Consider the following 20,421-nt stretch of genomic DNA (forward strand, 5'->3'; position numbering starts at 1 on the left):
CGGATACATACAAAAACTTAAAAAACATAACTGAGATTAATACATAATATGAGTCAACGCAAGTAAATGTATAGTCAAAAATTAAGTAAATTAATAATAGTTAAAAAATGTCAATAAGAATAAAATTAAGTGCAAAGGTCTGAAATTGAAAAACTCAAATAAAAGTACAATTAGAGATAATATATATATATATACATATATTTTTAAATACTCTATAATAAAACGCGCACAGATAGCACATTGGAAGATATTTTATCAATATCGGTGATCAATATCGTGTGACAATCACATCAAGTCGTGTTATTTTTACATCATCCCTAATTTTTAAGCTATTTTAAAAGAATGTTTATATCATTTTTGCTATATTATTTACATGTCACTATATTACTATACTAAGTTATTACCGTGTCGTTTCTCTGTTATTTTCAAATGATTTCATGTGTCTTCATTTCATACATATTTCTAAGCGTATTCTTGTAAGATATTCGTTTTATGCGTGCATATATCACTTCTTTTGCACGTTGTTCTAAACATACATGCGTTGTTTATTCGAATATTTCTAAATTAAACGAACGCTGTATTTTTTTCCCTATACATATACAAACGAGGCGTGTTCGTCTCTCGAATAATTTTTGTACATTCATGCATTCTGCGTGACGTGCTGCAGTCAGTCTTGGGACGCCATAATCGCGGGTGACACGAGCGATCAACCCTCGCGTTATACCCTGGGGCATCATTCTACGAGGTATGTTTCTTTAAACAAGCCGCTCTTTCGAGTAATGGTCTGCTGGTCTCGGTACTTCACCGTCTTCTGCTTTGCATGTTTCAAACCTACTAAAACTCTCAATAATCCGATCGAGAACTCAATTCCGCGCGACAAACGTGCCGCATTGTATAGTACGAAGTCAACTATAGGCCGTTATAAGAAAATCGTATCATTTGATACGTCTCTCCCTTTCAAATCTTGAATAGCATGCTTCAGAATTTTTATCTTTTTATTATTTGTGTATATACACAGATAGAGAAGAAAAAGAGAGAGAGAGAGATGGGAGATACATAGATTATTTTTAATATCGTAAGCAGAATAATTCGTAGCAGAATTTTGTAGAAATATTTATTTTCCTAGGCCGTCTTTTAATCGAACGGGGAATGTCGCAACAAATTCGATCAAGGTTACATAAGGCGGCTAGTTTTTCATGGCGCGTCGTCCGGCGACACTGGCGTGAGGTGCAGGGTATACGTACACCGCTGTGCAAACGTGGAACGTCTTGAGATGCGCATACATTACGGACACGCGATCTCTCTCGTATAGAACTCGCACTGAAAATTACAATTTAAATGGCCGCCGTCCGTTCTCCCGTGTCCGCTTATCTTCTCGTTTTCATCTAAACATCTCATTTTTATGCGCCATTGAAATTCCACGTCCCTTCTTTCGCTAGCGCGCTCCTCGTCCCTCGGTCACGCGATACGCCGTTGTCACTCCGCGGAACTTTTTCACCCCCGCGCCGCGGTCGCGTCGCGTCTCGTCGGTTCGATACACCATCGGGGGTTACTCCGTTCGACCGCGTGCAAACTCGAACACGCAGGTCGCGGTGAGTCGGCACGATCGCGCACGCATATCGACGCCTCGAGGATGGCTCGACGTACCGTTCAAGACACCCTGTGTAGTGTGCATAAGTCGTCGTATACGGTATGAAAGGTACGTGGGCGTCGCTTGGCATCGCATCGCATCACGTTGCGTCGCGTTGCGTCGCGTCGCGTCGCGTCGCGTTGCGTTGCGTTGCGTTTCGTTGCGATGCGTTGCGTTGCGTTGCGTCGCATCTCGTCGCATCTCGTCGAGCACCTGTGCATATCCTGTGCGTTTCCAGCCTGCGAGACGCCCCGCGCGCACTCTTCGCAGGCCGGAGAGTTGATTTAAAATTGATTTATGCAAATTGGCGCTGCACGAGCAATTAACAATTCCTTGTAGACCGGCTCGAGTATAGCTTTTCGGCGAGGGGAAGTTGCGGGGGTGGTTCGGCAAGGCACCGAGTCCTAGGACTCGGTGGTAGAGAAGGTCGAAGGGGGGAGGGCAGGCATACCAAGGGAAAGGGCTGGCTGCACATAGCCGAGCTGATGAAGGACGAAACACAGAGAATGCGCGATGCTCCGAGAAAATGGAATTAATTTGCTAGGATTAAATCCGCCTAGCGCCGCGCTATAGAACGCTGAATGTTTCTCGCGTACGTGTGCGGACTTATTTAGACAGAGAAAGAGAAAGAGGGAAGAAATGGGAGAGCTCGCGAATGTCTGAAGAAAACGAAGGGCGGGAAGATGACAACGGTTTCAGACATCAATTCCTTAAAAGCGCTCCCGCTTGTATTCTCGAGTATCGAGATGTCTTAATTCATTGATTAGGATTTTTAATCTTTTTAATGTAATGTATACACAAGAGCGAATAACAAAAAGTAAACGAAGCTATAGGATCAGAAAATCAGAGACCGTTGCGCAGGACGGATGGCTACTTATTTTGGTTGCCTGCACACTGCCCACCCTTAAAGTCTTCCGCATCGGTGCAAATGGACGTTGTTCGTTTATATATTCCCGCGTGTCCAAACAGGTGTCTATGCATTGTTCCGGCAGCGCTTTCTCTAACAATCCTATTTCTAGAATTTATCACGAATAGGTCGGCTTGCTGCAACATACACAACCACGATGTTGAAAGTTTCCAGAAATAAAACAAATTAATGTCCACACAATTGTAAGTATAGGATATGGATGTTATCTCAGGATACGGATCTTATTACACAAATATTAAACAAAAGAAAGGCTAATTTGATTAATACGAAACTTTTAACGAATAACGTGACGGACGTTGGCGGCGCTTGAAAAAAAATCGATATGACTTGTATTGAGGCGTCTTGGTTAAACATTCAGCGTTCGTTAGAGCCGGCACCCAAGCAGAAGATTATTTACGCGACAGTTAAGTCGTCCCGAACAGTTTCGTAGGGTAAGCTGAGTTCGGTTGACACATGGAAGAGGCGGCCAGCCAGGAATGTGCTAATGAGATCATTTAACTGCCCCTTCCTGGCCCCTTTGCACTCTTTACCCCGCCCTCGCGTTTACCCCGGATCTACGGAGGGAAAGAAAGGACTACCATTGCTTGATTTATACTAACCCGCCAAGGACGTATTTAACGTTAACGAAGGCTCCCGCATAGGACTTCTTTGGTTAAGTAATTAATGGCCAGCGTTACAATAAAATATTTCATGTATTTAGTTGTAAAAATATTCAATATTCTATAGCGTGTATCTAATATACAAAGGATTCAGCTTTATATGAAATTACTTAATCTTGAGTGAAATCAAGAACGTTTGAATATAGATGTTGCTGCAGATACCATTAATTCTAAAATATTTTTGTAGATATAAATTAATCATATATATTTATTATATACTATGAAACCAATTAATTTATATAATACATAACGATGTGCCATTTAATCAAATTCATCTGTAAATAGTTTTGTATGAAATATTTCGCAGCGCGAAATAATCGAGTTGTCCGCCACGTTCGATTCGTAGATCCCAATCGTGGAACTTTCGGGAGACAAGATATGGCCACAATAAAGCGGCGTATAAAATAATTGGCTGTAAAGTTCTGCGCTCACGTGCGGGGCCGCAGTCGAGGCGGGGATGGTGCGGAGGGTGAAGAGAATTGCGTGGCCTCCCTCTTCGGAGCTCTCAGAAAATCCCGCTCGGGGCTCAACGATCGTAAATTTCTCCGAATATTTTATTGTGTGACAATTTTTATGGTAATTGTCATTATAAATTTGCTTGGATTATTTATGCTCCGGGCGCGAATAAAGGGAGGGCTTTAGGACGAAGGAGAGAAAAGAGGAGATTGGAGGTGGGGAAAGGGTTGTTATTCCTCCCGTCGCGTCGTGTCGTTCGGCGTTCGTATACTTACGAAGATCGAAGATCACGGTGCGTAAATCAGAACGTCGATGCGATCTGCGGGGTTCGGAGGGGTCTCGTGGGAATTTTCGAAGGGCGCCCGCTGAGAAATTCATTAAGGAGCAACTTGTTCGCGTCGCAGCTGTGTACCGCGGAATTTCGCGAGCCAGTGGACACGGACACGCGTCTCTTGCCCGCATCTTCGCACGCTTTTGCTCACGACGGTCCTCATGGCTGATTTAAACGATCCTTTTCGATGCGCACTCTTCCCGGACGTAAAACTGCTCGCTAAAGACGCGCGGGGGGGTAACGTGCAAACAGTCGAGGAACTTTGGCGGAGGCGCGTCGAGATCCTCGCAGGGATTTTACGAGGCGGCGTAATTTATCGCTGGAATCGCCCGGCGGATTATTAGAATCTGTAAACAGACCGTGTCATCTCGTACATGGGGGAAGGGCTGTAGATTGGAGGCATGGCACCCTGCGATTGACAACCTATAATTGGACGCGCCGTGATCGTAAATGGCGCGAATCTATCGGTTAATGATTTTACACGCGTGCAATGTAATCGAGTAATCGTTACAACAGACGGGGTAACTAAAGGTTATAAGCAATTAAATAATGAAACTTGACAATTTTTTTTATGAAACTGACGCCATAGATCTTCTTTCCTAAAAATGATATTTTGTGCAAAATCATATTCGCATTGTATCGAATCTTCTTTTCGACGCAACGAACAAATTGGACGCTTTGTTTTCTCGAAATTTTCAACGAAAATTTCACGCAGGAAATTCTAATTTGTACAGAAACGAGCGTTAGGGCCTCGAGAATCGTGGTATGGTACGCGTCCTCGCGTCTCGTACTTTTCTCGGTTTTTCCCTTCGACGCAGGCAAACGAAATGAAAGCCTCGAACTAAACAGAAAGCAGGCTGCGCCGAGGTAAGACGTTTAATGAAATCAGCACGGTGTCTGTCTCTTCTCGTAGACTCTCCTCGGCGCTGTTTTAATTATACTGGGGCTCTCTCGCTAGTTGTGCGTCTCCTCTCTCTCTCTCTCCCCTCACCACCGTTGCATCGCTCGCGCTCGTCACGCTCGTTGTATTGCCGACGGGACACGCACACCGCGAGACCTTTAGGATGATTAGACGAAGACGTTACGAAATTAGTATCCTTGCAGACAAAATTGTCGAAGGGAGCCGGTTGTTACACGCTCGCGCGTTCCTACACGTGCGCGCGCGACAAGCCGCCGTCTCTCGTTAGTTGCGGCATGTTGGATGCGTTTGTCAAATTTACAGGACGCGTCTACTGCCGAGCGATTTATGGGGAGAGAAGACCACAAATTTTTCTTAAATTCGCAATTTTATTTTATTCGACGTTCCGTAACGTAATATACGATAGGCAGGATGTGATTTTACAGTAGATATCTCTTGATACGAATGGCATTTTAATTAATTAATTATTTATTCTCAAAGCACTTTCCGTAATATCTTTTTAAATAATTATTGTCTTACTCGAGTCATTCTAGTTTCGTGTTATTCATATTTCATATCAAAGTCACTCATTCGCCTACCGTTTCTGAATTTCTCGCGATCGATATTCCTATGTTAATTAGGATCGAGCGACTCGCCCACAGAGAAGAACGTATATCCCCTGCGAGATCGATGATCCACGACGAACCGAATGCGGCGTATTCGAGGACGATTCGGTTCGATTGCGCCGACAACGCCGGGGCATTAATTAGCGTGCATAATTGTTTACCGGCGCTAAACGGAGCTGGATCAATATTTAATTGAATGCCTGCTAAATGCCAGCTGCATCGCCGCGGCTCTCAAATCGAGCCGGTTCCTCTGAATAACGGCTCCTGGGATACAATGCCCTGAGGAGGGGGCGGAAAGGGGAATACCCCCTTGTCGTATACGTTGTTCTACGCGGTGCCTCGTTCCTCCCACCCCGCGTCTTTCTCCCCCGACTGAGTAATTATAATTTGAAAATGATGCATCGTTCTTTATCTCGCGATGTGTGTGTTTCTTTTATAGGATCTCATTAATTCTAATTCATTAAGTGCATATCTCACGTGCGTTGAAATATTATACATACGCCATAGATTTGCTAATCGATCGCGGTAATTTTTTACTTTTTGTATAAAAACTATTGCTGATTGCTGTAGTTCCGAAACACTTGGTACAAATATATATGTATATATATACGCACACGTTGCATATACACGCTTTGATTAACCCCGTTGCAGGAATTATTCTCGCTATCTCGAGATTATGTTCGCGGTTATATTGCATCCGTGAAATAAGAGTCAGCGAGCAGGGATAGCACTTCGTACGAGGGTTGCAACGGTGCGAGGAAAACAGGCAAATTGCGGCGGTCGACAGATGGGGTGAGGGGGGGGGAGGGGCAGAAGGGCCAGGTTCGCGTGCCACTGCTTTTCCACCCGGCTTTCCTTGTTCGGAGAATTCTGATGCTCCGCGTTCGGGGAGTGGCTCCGTGTAAATTTGTGTAATTAAAAAGACGCCACGTCGAGATTTTATTTCTCTTTGTCTTTTACGCGTAGAAAGATGTAGCGAGAATTCAGTGTTCGGGAATGTTGACCTATGAGTGAATTCTTGGTAAATATGAGGCATATGAGAGTATTTTTTTTTGTACCTTTTACTTTAATAATCAAATATATTATTCATGAGCCGAAGAAAGGAATCGTTAAGTGAAGATTTTAAAGAATGATTTAGAAACTTTTAAGGAATTATTATGAGCAAATGATGCGAGAGCAACGGCGTTATTTCTTTTTCTTTTTTTTTTTCTACAGTCGGAAGACAATATAAGAGCGGCGTCGGTGCTCGCGGCGAACTCGTTAAATCCTCGGAAAGTTACTTTGAAGCGCTCGCGAAAACTCTAAAGTATCTACAAGCCCATTGGATAATATCGGGTTTGGGGCCCGGCAGTAGGGGATGGAAACGATTACGATCGTCATAGTCGTATATTAGCATAGACGAAAAACAGACTCGTAAAACAACCACCGCGTCGCGTTGCATCGCGACGATTCTGTTTCCATGGAAATCACACGTTGCACGATTTTGACGTCACACTCGCGGAAATATACGATATTTATTTCCTCGTTATTAGCAAAACCGCACATTGGTTCAATATTTTTATCTTCGCTTCTCTTTTCATCCACTACGACGTCGTCGTACTTGTGTGAGCTGTTTAAACAGCTAATTTTACGATAGACAGGTGATTAAAAAAAATCTGATGTTGCAATTTTTATGAGTATAACATTTTGCTAAATCGTAGAAAATTTTCAAGGAAGATAAATTAATCGATATTATTAATCGAGGAAAGTATTACTGTATAATGTCGTGGGAATTGTAAAATAGTGAACACTTTGGCTGGTTTAGACATGTTTACTGTTACTCTTTTCGAGAGAAGTGGGTACATTGCGCAATGCCGGCGCGATATATGCAGTTATTTTTAGCTGCCGGCACATAAAGTAATTGAGTGTCCATCACACAACCCAATGTCCGTTCGTTCGCCTCTTGCCCTTCCTCCTCGTCCGATGGTTTTGCACATACCGTATAATGCCTCGGACATGCTAGTGATAAATGATTTCGCCAGATTGGTAACGTTTAGTTGTGTTGCGTGTCTTGGCAGGTTTGGAAATTGCTATTCCGCAAAATCCTCTCTGGGTTTTTTTTCCCCCCGATGATAGATCAATTGTATTCAGCAGGCGTATTACAATTCCCCCTTTCTGGAAAACGTTCTTCTAATGGAGATATTTCGATGGCGTTTCCCGATTCTAACACGGGTACTTTGATTTAGCGCGGAATGAGCGATAAATTATAAGGAGAGAGAACAAATCTCTACTCTCTTTTATCTATCACGATAAGGGTGTTCTATGCCATTAACTACTTTGTTTTACAGAATCTACATTAGTTCATTTTCCCCCCCTGTGCCCAGTACGAATATAAGTTACCGGCAAAAGCGTTTGCGGCAGGCGTCTGCTTTAAAGTTCGATAGTTCCAAATACGGCGCATCCGTGAAGCGTTCGATAAAGAAGAACACTGTGATGTATAGGTCGGCGCGCCTGTTCCGTGTCGGTGTGTTTAGTAAATAATCCTGAATGCGACTTCATCCTTCGCCATCTTCCTCGATTTTTCTACACTTTACAGTCGCTATCTAACAATCTATTTTCTATACTTTATAGCCGCTATCTAACAATCATTTTTCTTCGCGTCAATAATTTAATGTCTCTTTCCATCTTATCGGATTCACATGAGGATTCTAGATTTAGGAATGTATATGCAGATCTTTTTGTGAAACTGTTGCTCGACAAATTCATGATATCTCTATTATGCGATAGAAAAATATAGAGGGGGCACGTGGCATTAAATGGCCGCATTATGCCTTTCGAATGAAGTAAGAAATAAAAGGCAGCGAGAGAGAGAGAGAGTGAAGCAGCGAGATTCCCAGACGGTGCGAGCTTGACTCTCGGAGCTGTTGCTCTGCAAGTCGCTCGCTTCCCATCCGAGATCCGACGATGGCTCGTCGTGCCTCTATCCCTTTCGCTATTTCCGGCGCTATCCGTCAGAGCCGGTTACGGAGACACCGAACGCACGCTCCGGCGACGCCCCTCGTCCGATGCCATACGTCTTTCACAGACGGCGTGCGCCGAGTTATGCCCCTAAAGAGGTTTCTATTTACATCGCCACTTCTCCACGACACGTAGCTGTCTCTTTCTTTTGATCTTGCTAGATCAACAGCGTGAGAAATGTCTTACTAACGGAGCGTTCAGGATTTATGACGACACGTCTCTTCCGTCCGGTCCTTTCCGGTTATTTTATTCGTTCGTCACTATTATATCGGTATCGCTATTATAACATCCCGAGCTCTGCTCGGCGGTCGACGAATCAAACGCGAATAATGTCGATTCGAAAGAATTAAAATCCAAGCCTTCGAGGACATCCTATATTCCTGTTTTTAGAGCGAGCGGTCTTAAAACAAGGAGTTACACGAGATGAGCGTATTTCAGAGTATGTAATGAAAGATAATATACGTCGAAGGGAGTAATACGCCGATGCATCCAGCTCTTTGTTGATACGCGGATGTATCTTCGTATCGGGCGTATCTATCTACCGCGGAAAGGACACACATTATCTCTCGGTACTTGTATTCCATGCATTAGCGGGGACGGAGCGCTAATGCAGAAATCTGGTATCGGTTAATTAATAACCGTAAAACTCAAACCTCGCGTGCGCGCGGGCGCCCGCACGTTATTTGATTTCGTCGGAGATACCTCCCTCCCTCGCCCACGCAAATGGCATGAAACGCGATACCTTAAAAAAACTTATTGGCCCGTAAGTTACCGCGAGATCCACCTAATATTCGCTAATGCGACAGCCGGTGCTATTTCTTTCTTCCTTTTTTTTTTTTTTTTTACGGTAATACGGAAACTATATACCCGTGCAACGAGAGGAAAATGTTCAAAAAATTACATGGCTGGGTTGTTAATTGTTCATTGTTTCAGTTGACTACAGAAACACTAGGAATCGGATTTTTAAATCTATCCTGCACGTATATGTACGTAATCTACTTATGATAAACCCTCAGTAAATCATCGATACGCATGCAATCACATGTTTTCACGAATAAAATTTGATCAATGTCAGCTTAAATGTGAGACAGATGCCGCATTTGGGTTGCTATTGCGATTCAGTGTCGTTCGGTCACAAGTTCGATAGGAATGAATAATCGCGTGTATTAGTAACTAGAAAATTGTAGAAAAAGTTGGCAGTACATATACAGGCGTGACGAGTAGGTCGCGCGTTGTGCGGAAGTCCGGAGAGAGGATTTAGTTCCTCTATCCTCGGTGAGATGCGGTCGGACAAGGGCACGGGTACGGGCACGGGATTGGGATCGGGTGCGCGGGGTTGCGTCGCAGTCGTACAGTCTGCACACGAGGACACGGTCTCGCGTGCAGCCCTCGCCTTGGGCTGCGGAGGAGCCTCGCAATTTAACCGGTTCGACATTCGCCTGGAGCTCTCGTAATTGGCAGGACGAATGAAAGAGCTCCGCGCGCGCGGACGAGGACGAGTGGCCGGGATTAACGATGGCGAATGGATCAGAAATTCTCCGCGAAAATAAAGTAGGTAGTAGGTAGTAGGTAGCCCACCCGCCTGCCTACCGCGGCTGAGTGTAGCTGTAGTCCGTGGCCGTAGGTACGAGCCTTTGTTTGTCGTTCGCTCCAATTACCTCCGGCCTCTCCCGGTAGCTTCATAATTAACTCCCACTCATTTAACAAACTTTACTTTTAATGTTTTAAAAATAGTAATTAGCAGTGGCGGCAAGAGAGGAAGAAGGAGGATGAGGTGGCGGAGGAGGAGGAGGAGGGAGGAGAGGAGAGGAGAGGAGAGGAGAGGTAGAGAGGAGACGAAAGAGGGGTTGGAGACGGGCGGACGGGAGACGAGGTGGAGGGGGTGAAAATGGTGGAGGAGGAAGAGAAGATGGAAGGAGCGGAGCGGAGCGGAGGAGGAGACGCCACGTCGTCGGTGGTGGTGGTAATGCTGGTGGTGGTGGTGCGGGGGTTGCAAAGGGGGTGTAATTAACTATCATGCAACCCCTTCCCAACAGCAGCAGCCGGCGTAGCAAGGAGGTAATTGGACCGGAGTCTTATACGTGTGGAGCGTTGGTGGGTGGGGGACGGGGAAGAGGCTGCCAGGATAAAGGGTTGCTTAAAATTGCACACAGTGCTGCATTATGGAACCTCTGACGAGCTTCCAGGGAACGGCCGTACGGATGGCGGCGTGGAAATCCATTAACCCCCTCCCCCTCTCCCGCCACCATCTCCTGCTCAAACTCCCTCCTCGACTCCCATCCAGTCGCGAATTAATTGCGATCGTCTAAGGACGAGTCTTTGTCGGAGTCTGCTGCGACTACCTGCATGGTCGAATTCGCGATCCAATTTGAGGGATGCGCGTAAACAGAAGGTGGCTTGCCTGTCTTACGGCTCAATGAGAAGATGGGTCAATGTTCTTTCGACCAACTCAATTATCGCGTGTTCGGTTAGGCTATCATGTAGCTAAATAGAGACGGTCAGGCGATTAGATGATTTGGTGTTTCATTACTAGTAAATGATTGCCCCCGTGCAGTTTCGTATCAATCTCTGAGCGACAATAGCAGTGTCAGCCTAACAGCAGATTGGCGTCTCGACGCTGATTAGTTGGCGACACTAACGAGGCTTCGCCATTCCCGTGAGGAAACCTGCGACCCGGTCAAAGGTCTTTAAGTCCTAATTAATGCTGCCTCGATTTCGTGCTGACGTCATAATCTCTCAGATAATGCCTTGTTCTCGCGTCTTTTTTTTCTCTTCTTACCAACTACTTTCGTAGCGAAGCGAGATCGATTCGATTCAACTTGGCGGCCGCCTAGATGTATATCCGGTTAGAGTTTTGAATATAATGGCAGGCAACTACTACTAGAACTCGGAAAGGTGGAGGTGGTAGCGGATGGGAGGGAAGGAGGGTAGGAGGGAGGGAGGGAGAGGTGGGCAAGTCGAGGGCTGCCTTTGACTGGTTGTTGTAATACAACAGCAATTAGCAGTAAACCTAGCCCTCTCTGCCGAGCTACCAACCTGTATGCTTCATAGTGTTTGCCTCGTCGTCTCGTCAACGAGGAGACGTGAAGAGGTTTAAGCCTTGTTTAACTCGGCAATACGCAATTAGCAATTTCCTTAATGCAGAGCAAATTATTCGGTTGCGGCGCGTTAAGTCACGCTTTTTCGCAATTCAGCAACGACGATTTCTGTTCTCTTTGCCAAATGATATATCGCCTGAGATGGCTGCGCCATCTTTTCCGCGCGATTAATCTTAATTTAGTAAAAATAATCATGATTCATAGTTCTTATTTGGAGCAACTATTAGCGTCTGTAGTTAATAGCTCTTTTTTTGTCTTTTCTGTCTGACGACGGAGCCTAATGGACGGTTTTCATTATGCAAATCGGGCAGGTGAGTTCGTGAGTTTTAAGCGCTTTTAAGATCTCGATCGGTAGTTGCTTGACCCTTCCCTTGATCGGCCGATCGCGAACGATTATCTATATTTAACCGCGTGTGATACATATTAGCCCGCGGTGTTCTTCCTTGGAAAGAAAAACATTTTTTTAATCGAAAGTAGTCCCGTTTGTTAGGAATTAATATATAGCGGTACTTCAATATGACATAGAAAATTGCAACTGCATTTGTTATCTGATCAGCAGCTGCATTTGTATGGAAATAAATTAGCGCGTGGAAGGAGGGGGAGAATCCGAAAGTCTGAAAGGGATACCTCTCGAAGCTATAAGATGCGAGAGTGGCTATTTTTTATTCACGCACACATCTTCTTCATGCATCTTGTGCCACACGGGCACATCGAATTATCGCGAGCGTTCACGCCGACGGATATTTACAACGCATTTAAACGAAACACCTGTTTCCCTCAAACGCGCCCCGCTCACCTCTCGCACGTAATGCACCCTCTCTGCGTCCATTCCCACCTCGCCCCACTGTCGTAACGTTCGCGGTATCGCACGGCACTCGTGGATGTCGCATAATTCAGTCGATGTGATGAAAATAAAAAGCTACTCGAGCTACTCGACGGAGATGGCCAATTAATTTACGCCAAAGCGAGACACGCTGTTAAGTGAGCGCACGTTCTCGGTCTCTGGCGTCTCGAATTCTCTTGTGTGTTGTCGCTCTTTTAGTTCCTCAACTTTTAAAGTGCGTTGCACATAAGTGCAAAAAGTGCTAAATGTACCTATATGTCTGAGCCTATTATTACATCGTAAATCCGGAAGGAAGTCCCGAACTTTGTGATACGCTAGAGTGAAATCAGACGTGGTCGTAACATAAATACTCGTAGCGCAACAACTACGTACTACGGCGATGTGTAGTTATATTTTCGCCTTAAACACCAGGCCTCGCCGGACGGACGGGACCCTCTATTACCAAGGATGAGCGCGCGCGCGCGCGCCAGGTAGACACGGCCCTGAGGCAACACCGGCGGACCTCGATAAGCATTCAGATTAGCGTGACGCCTCGAATGTGTTTACGTTTAATTACGCTAAGAGTCTCCATTAGGCTGGACCGCTGCCAGGCTCAATTCGGAGACCGTTCTGTTTTACCGAGCGTAGGTGCACCCACTTAACTTGCCCCCGCCTTTCCCCCTGCCTCTCCCCTTCACAATCTCTTCCGTCTCTCTTTTAATCTCTACATCTCTCTCTCTCTCTCTCTCTCCTTCAGATTCGTCGATCTCCTTCATTTTTGTCTCCCTGCCTTCTCTACGCCCATGTTCGTCTTTCTTTCTCTCACATAGGACATGAATGCCGCTCGTACTTCTCTTTTTGCGTCTCTCCCTTTGCGCCCGTCGGCGGCGCGCAGGAAGAAACTTGTTTCGGGAACGGGAACTGATACGATTCTATAGGTACCATGGTCTCGGCGCTTTTCAAACACCACCACTCACGGCAATATCTGGGCTTTCAACTCTCTTGATCGCCCACGATTGGATTAGCTGATCCACTACGATCTTCATAAAAGGACTGACGAATCTGTTGAATTTTTGCAAATGATATGAAATCCCAAATTTCTTTGCACGACAAGAGGTAGACTCGTTTTAAAGAAATTGAAAACTGATTTCACACATTTGTATAATATATTTGTAGATTCTCCAACGGGAAGCAATTCAATGGTTTGTGTTGAATCAATGAAAAAAATCTTAAAATTGCTATTCAGTTATCTAATTTTTGTTTCTTTCCTCTAAGTATAGTTGCGTTGTAAATCGACAGACGGGTATCGAACAAACAAGGGGCCTATGGAAGAAGCTCGAACGTGTCGTCGTGCAAACAGCGCGCTCAGTTAGCAGCCTAACGTCTCGTCGCTTGGCCGGCGGTGAGGGGAGGGTTGGCGGAATTTAAAAGCGCTTTTAGCTTTTAGCCCAAGCGATACCGCTAAGAAAACGTTTTAGCGGATTTCATTTGCCCCGTCGCGGCTTCGTAGCGGCCTGCCGAGACGATGGATCGCAAGAAACAGCGGAGGGACAGAAGGGAGAGAAGGAGATAGAGGAAAGGTAAAGGGTGAGAAGAAGCGGTGGTAGAGGCAGTTGCTCCGAGGGATGTTGGCAACACCGGTTATTAAGTAGATGCTACATTGAATGGGTGGATGAATATTTAAGACGTTCAACAAGTTGCGGATTTTTCTTTAATCAGGCTAACCTGCTGGTCCCCTCTTCTTCTACTACGGCTTGGCTTTCTCATCCTTCTCGTCGGTTTCCACTTACTCAAATTATAGCACGAGTCAAGCTATTTATGCGACGAGAAAGAATTTCAAGGAGTTCGCTGATTGACACACTCGATCGTATTTCGTCAGTGACCTTTTTGAATATTTTATCGAAGCTTTCTGAGAGGGAAACAGATCATAAATAAGTTTATAAATTATAAGTCAATTTCTGATCTACTGTGGGAACCTTGAGATTTTGAAAAATTAAGTCTTGGGGATGCGTCTATTTAGACTTTAAATCTTTTTAGTTCTCGTTCTCTCGTATTCCAGCGCTGATTCAAATGTGGCTCACGCGGCCAAATCGATCGATCCCTCGTTCCATGTCCATCTTTGGATTGGTCCGCGGTAGCGGATAGGTCGATGGACAATCGGCAAGAATGAAGTTTTATTTGCGTCGTGTATTACTCCTCGCGAGATAGCGCAGAAGGAAGGGAAATGGAAAGGGGGGCGCGAGGATCGGTAAAGATCAGCGGGGCAAGAGAGCAGAAGTAGGAGGAGGAGGAGAGGTAGGAGAGGGAGAGTTCACGAAACACTCTAAATCCCCGAGGCAAATAGTTTTTCTTCGATATCCGTCGGCCAGAAACAAACAAGATTCTTTATAGACGGAGCAAACCACTCTTCTATAAGTACACCCGCTCTCTTTGCCCTTCCGCTCAATCTCTCTCTTTCTCGCTCGCTCGCTCGCTCTCTCTCTCTCTCTCTCTCTCTCTCTCTCTCTCCCTCTTTTCGCGGCGAGATGTCTGCCTGTCTGTACGTGTGTATGTATACGTACACGCGCAGGCGCGTACGTTGTTTGCGCGCGTTCGCGAGCGCTCGCCAAAGTAAAGTAAGCTTTTAGCGGAGTGGCTGATTTATCAATGTATTTATTCCGAGATATTGAATTCATTTAGTTAAGTAGCGCTGGCGGGGGCGGCCTCTGCCGCACTTTCTACAGCTATTTTCACCTTCGCGTATAGCGCGCTCCATGAAGGACGCGAAGCGGTAGGTCTTTTTACGCGAAGATAGCCTCAGATTTTTTTTTCCCCGATCCATCATATAAAGCAGGTTAATGAGCCGCTTAATATGAAAAATTACGCCCCGGATCAATAAGTTCGTTAAAACAGCTGGCAAACGGTGGGCGGTTTGGTTTCTAGTTGATTAATAGTGGGATCATTCTTTGCAAGTAGCGTCGTATGGGACTTAATCGCCGTATTATTTAACATTGAAAATTAAAGAGACTAATAAGAGACATAGATTGAGTGTTCGCTGGTAGTGGTGGTAGTAGTAGTAGTAGGAGTAACCGTCGTTTGGGACACCCGGTGTATTCGTTCGATACCACCGGCGTCGATATTACGAATAACTAGTTCAATCTCCTCACTCCATCTGAAAAAATTTGCGCTATCGGAAATAAAATATCACGCGCAATTTTTTATATAATATTTTTATTGTGCATTTCATCGATTTGCGTCAATCTATGCTTCAACAATTTATCGCCACATGACGCTTAGTAATTTGAGATATTCGAAATACATTCATTCCCGGTCATTAATAATATCGCTAAATTCATTAAACGAGCGCGACCGCTTTGCTAAATAAAAAAACATAATGCAACAATAAGCCGGACACGCGCGGCTTATGAACTTTTAGGTATTTATTATTTGCAAAACGTCGTGATTTAGTTCCTGTATAATGATTAATCCTCGACAGAGTACATTTACATATTACAGCATGAGTAATTAACTTGAGCCGAAAGTATGACAAATGTTCTGAATTAATGATGTATAATTAAATCAAGTACCGCGCGCGGATTGTCTACGTCAGCTACATATTTCCGTAATCAGCTTCTCTCATTTAATTTGCAAATTAACATTCGTAACGCGCGAAACAATTATTTCATAGTCATTTCTAACATAATTAAATCAATCATCTAATACGGAGTCACGTATATTAAAACTAGTCACATAATATGGCGAACGTGGGAAGGACGTTAATTATTTGGAAAAGTTTTCTCATCGGTACAACGCTTATAATCCCGCGAGTTTTATCATCGGCGAGATCGTCCATTTGCTCGTTTGCTTTAATTCCCGTTGGACGGAGGGGGTGTATAAACGAAAGGCCGAGAAGGGGCACGATCGCGCGCGACTAATGTCATTTCTAAGTACACACGCCTATCGGCGCGGTATACAACATACAATTTTCCGATAGCGGCGTACCTGCGCTTTAACTATCCCTCGATCTAAATGCACTCTAATGGACTGCATTAAACAGAGAGACGGGTCTCGAGAGGGGTTTGAGAGAGGCAGGGGGGGGGGAAGCCGAGAGGAGGACGGGACGAGAGGGCGAATTCACGATCCCCGACCGGTGTCGGACACTTTCAAAGAGACGCCCAAGAGACACGCTGTCCGTGAAAAGAATTCTTTTCGAGGAAATCGCGATTACTTTTTTACACGTAATTAAATGTGTCGGGGTAACGATCGATTAAATTGGAACGTTATGCTACGAGCTGAGAAGGTATTATCGTGAAATTATTTTGCCGTACTCTCTCTCTCTCTCTCTCTCTCTCTCTCTGCCTCCTCCTATATATAGGTACACAAACAATGTTATTCAATTAATTGTATTCAGTGTATTTATAAATTTTCCCGCCTCTTATTTTTTCTCCTGTATGTATCTATCCTATGAGTATCGATGAAATGAAAACGTACACGACAATGAAAGAGAATTTTAACATTTCGGTGATTTCACTCAACCAGTGAATCGTCCAGTTTATCCAAGCATAGTTTTCGGCTAAACGGTTCGCCCGCACCAATCATTTTGTTCACTGATGCATTATACACCTCTATGCTATCTCTTTTTTTCTATGCGTGTACATAAGCATCGTGTAAAAGAAATAGTCAAATATTCGTTTTGCGGACAAGATTTGTTAACAATTATCTGCTTTTCCGAAACTTTCCTCATTATTTTTTTATGAATTTTTTAACTGTTAAAAGTAGGGTATCTTTTTTTATGTATAATCATTATCGGGATCCGACAAATACGATCAAGTTTTTAACATTCCAAATTGAAAACAGTAAGACTTTTAAGTGTGTGTGAAAAGTAGTTTATTTAAATTATTTTATATTTATGAGAAGAATAAAAATATACAAAATATAAATGTATAAAATAAAGATTAAAAATACAAAATTTTGTTAATACAACTTTTTAATTCAATCGCCAAGGAAGTTTTAAAGAAAAAAAAGCTTTTAAATCATCAAGAATACTGGCGGCATATAAAAATACGAAATGTTAAAAAAAATATATCACGATAAGCGAAAAAAACGACACGCAATGCGCGGCGAGGACTGACACGCGGTCAGGTCGGTTAAAAAGATCGAACAACTAATGACCGGAGTCGTTGAACACACGATGAATTAGTTATTCCATATGCAAATTTGGTTCCCTCTTTTAGGCCATTTCGACCGCACTGATCGCGATCGAAATCCGAATCGCACGTTCGTTGCGCGGGCGTTAACGCTGGAAGGTATCTGGCCGCGGGTCACGAATTTATGATTGTGGCATACCTCCGGATGAGAAAAATCGCGCGGAGAGAGAGAGAGAGAGAGAGAACGAGCGAGTAAATAAGAGAGAAGGAGAGCGCGAGAAAAAGAGAAAGAGCGGATGTGTGACGACGCTGAAAAAAATGCCAGCGACACGCACGAAAATAAAAATGATTACGTACCCCACCGCGGACGTACGTGCGCTGCGTGTCACGCACACACGTACGCGGACGTATCGGAGGAGCAGCAGAGGAGGGGGGGGAGAGGAGGAAGGGGGAGGCGTGTGCGGGGATGCACGACCGTTACCGCGATGTTTTGTAATTTAAATTAATTGAAAAATATGCACTGTGTGTGTTGTCCGATCGCGCTCGTGTCGCCGGAGAGAAACAGCGGCGAGAGAGGAAACGCGACGCGGGGAAAAAAGGGTGAAAAAAATGCGTGAGCTGTGCGGGGAAGAGAGTAGGTTGTAGTGAACGAGCGCAGCGCGTGGAAACTGCAGCGCGTGAGTAAGAGAGAGTAAGAGAGATTAGAGGGACAGAGGAAGGAATAGAGAGAGAGAGAGAGAGAGAGAGAGAGCGAGCGCGAGAGGGGAAGCGGAATGCAGGTACACCGCGGGCCAATCATTCGCGCCGGTCGGCCAATAACTTATTGGTTTTTCACGTACGATTTGATTCATTATCATTCCGTTATTTATATTTGTCCGACCTGCTGCGGATTTCGGGGATTTGCGCCACGAACGAGAGAAACGCAGGGAAAAATGCAGCCGCGTCGATCAGAATGCACGCAATGAGCGAAACCTCGGAATTGTGTCGTTTCTCCACCAATGCAATGTGTTCTTATCGCTCGTCAACCGTATATATAGCTACAAGTAATTTAATCGTTAAAAATTCCCTTATTATACCGAATGGCATCTCGTATAGCTCACGAGACGCTTTCATTAACAATTTTCTTTTTCGACCGTTGTCAAGTTGACACAATGTAGATGAAAAGAAAATTAAAGCCCTAAAATTCGCAGTCTCGTTGCAGTCGGTGCGAGAAAGAAAAGGATAAAAAGACACAGGGCGCGCACGGAGAACTCTCTATTTATTCGCGGCAGAACTCGACGTCCGCCGATATTTCGTCCGGAATACGTTTGCACGTAGACAATTCCGGAAAGTCTCGCCAGGACTTGCAGACTTCAGGACGCGCGCTCCTTTTCCAGGACGAGGCGCCTTAATCATTCACGAGGGCCTGACGGCGGGCGCGCCTTTAAACGATCCAACTGAAATTCGTCCGGACGTCCAACGTCCGAATTTAAATCCTCTCAAATATTGAACGCGCGCATCCGGCCAGGCGTACGTGTACACTCGTAACTTCTTTTCCTTCCCATCCCGGCCGCCATATATCTATATACAGCCGTTCTCTACCGACTCTACTCTCCCGGCCGAACGCACCCCGTTAAACCCACTCGACTCGGCAGAGAGAATCGTCGAAAAGCGGATATAATAATGCTCGGATATTTTGGAAAAATGCGCGCGCCCGCGCGCGCGCGCGCGCCGCATCGACTTTTGCCGGACGGAGATTAAAAGTCACAGCATGAAATCCTGCGGAACCTGCAGGATTAAGTCGAGTACTCTCGAGTACTATGTCGATATTGTTATCGCTCGCGTTGATGTACACAATTTATGTGAAACTTGAACCATGCAACGATATTCCAAGCTCGAGCCGTGTGCAGTAATTTTTATTTGATACTTGATTACACGATGTCAATTAAAGTCCTTACTTATTTTCTAGTAAAACGAAAATCGACTTAAAAAAGAATTATGCAAAATTGCTTCGTTAATTCGCCTTTATTATTTTATAATAATATAATTTAAGAAGAGTTTATACACACTCTCCAGCGAAGCATCGTCATCGTGGTCTGGTTTTGCGCTCGTCGTGGCCCAGGAAATTTGCGATCGCAAGATCGCAACTGCAAGCAAACACTCGAGGACAGGTATTCGTTACGCGGTTCATAACGCGACCGTGATACTGGCAATAACTCGACCGGGCCTTAATTACTTTAATTAATTAGGAAACGTGGCTTCGTCGAAGTCCGATCTTATGGCGAGCGGTGTGTATATCTCCTGTATTGCACCGTACGTATACGAGCCAAGCCGGCTCGTGTGAAAGAGCAGCCCCGTTTCCATGCCGCGCGCTATATGGATACCTGCCCTCGAAATATCTTCATTAATAACCAATCCTTTCATCTAACTTGGTTACTCTGCAAAAGTCTAGCGCACGATGCTCGCTGTCATTAAATAAATCGAAAGAAAGATATATATTTCTGTATAATTGAACTGCATTTTTCAAGTAACAAATTGGATAAAAGTATTTTACTCATAATTGAAAAATCCTTTCTTCTTAAGGAGGTTGTAAGGGCATAAAACACATATATTAATATTTTCGCTTTAAACAAACTACATACATGTGAAAGTTGTGTTCATAACATTCTGGTTTTATTGAGCAACACATCTTTATAGGTTATTTATTTTATTTGTTATTAGTTTTATTGTTATAAACAAAAATTGTTAAAATAATAAGAAAAATCTAAATGTTTTTTTATATAAATATATTAAGTACTAAACATGACTTATGCAAGGTTTCATTGAGATTCACCATTAGTTTATAACAAATAACAAATTTTATTTATTTA

Source organism: Trachymyrmex cornetzi, unplaced genomic scaffold (assembly GCF_001594075.2).
Source record: "Trachymyrmex cornetzi isolate Tcor2-1 unplaced genomic scaffold, Tcor1.1 scaffold490, whole genome shotgun sequence".
Lineage (NCBI taxonomy): Eukaryota > Metazoa > Arthropoda > Insecta > Hymenoptera > Formicidae > Trachymyrmex > Trachymyrmex cornetzi.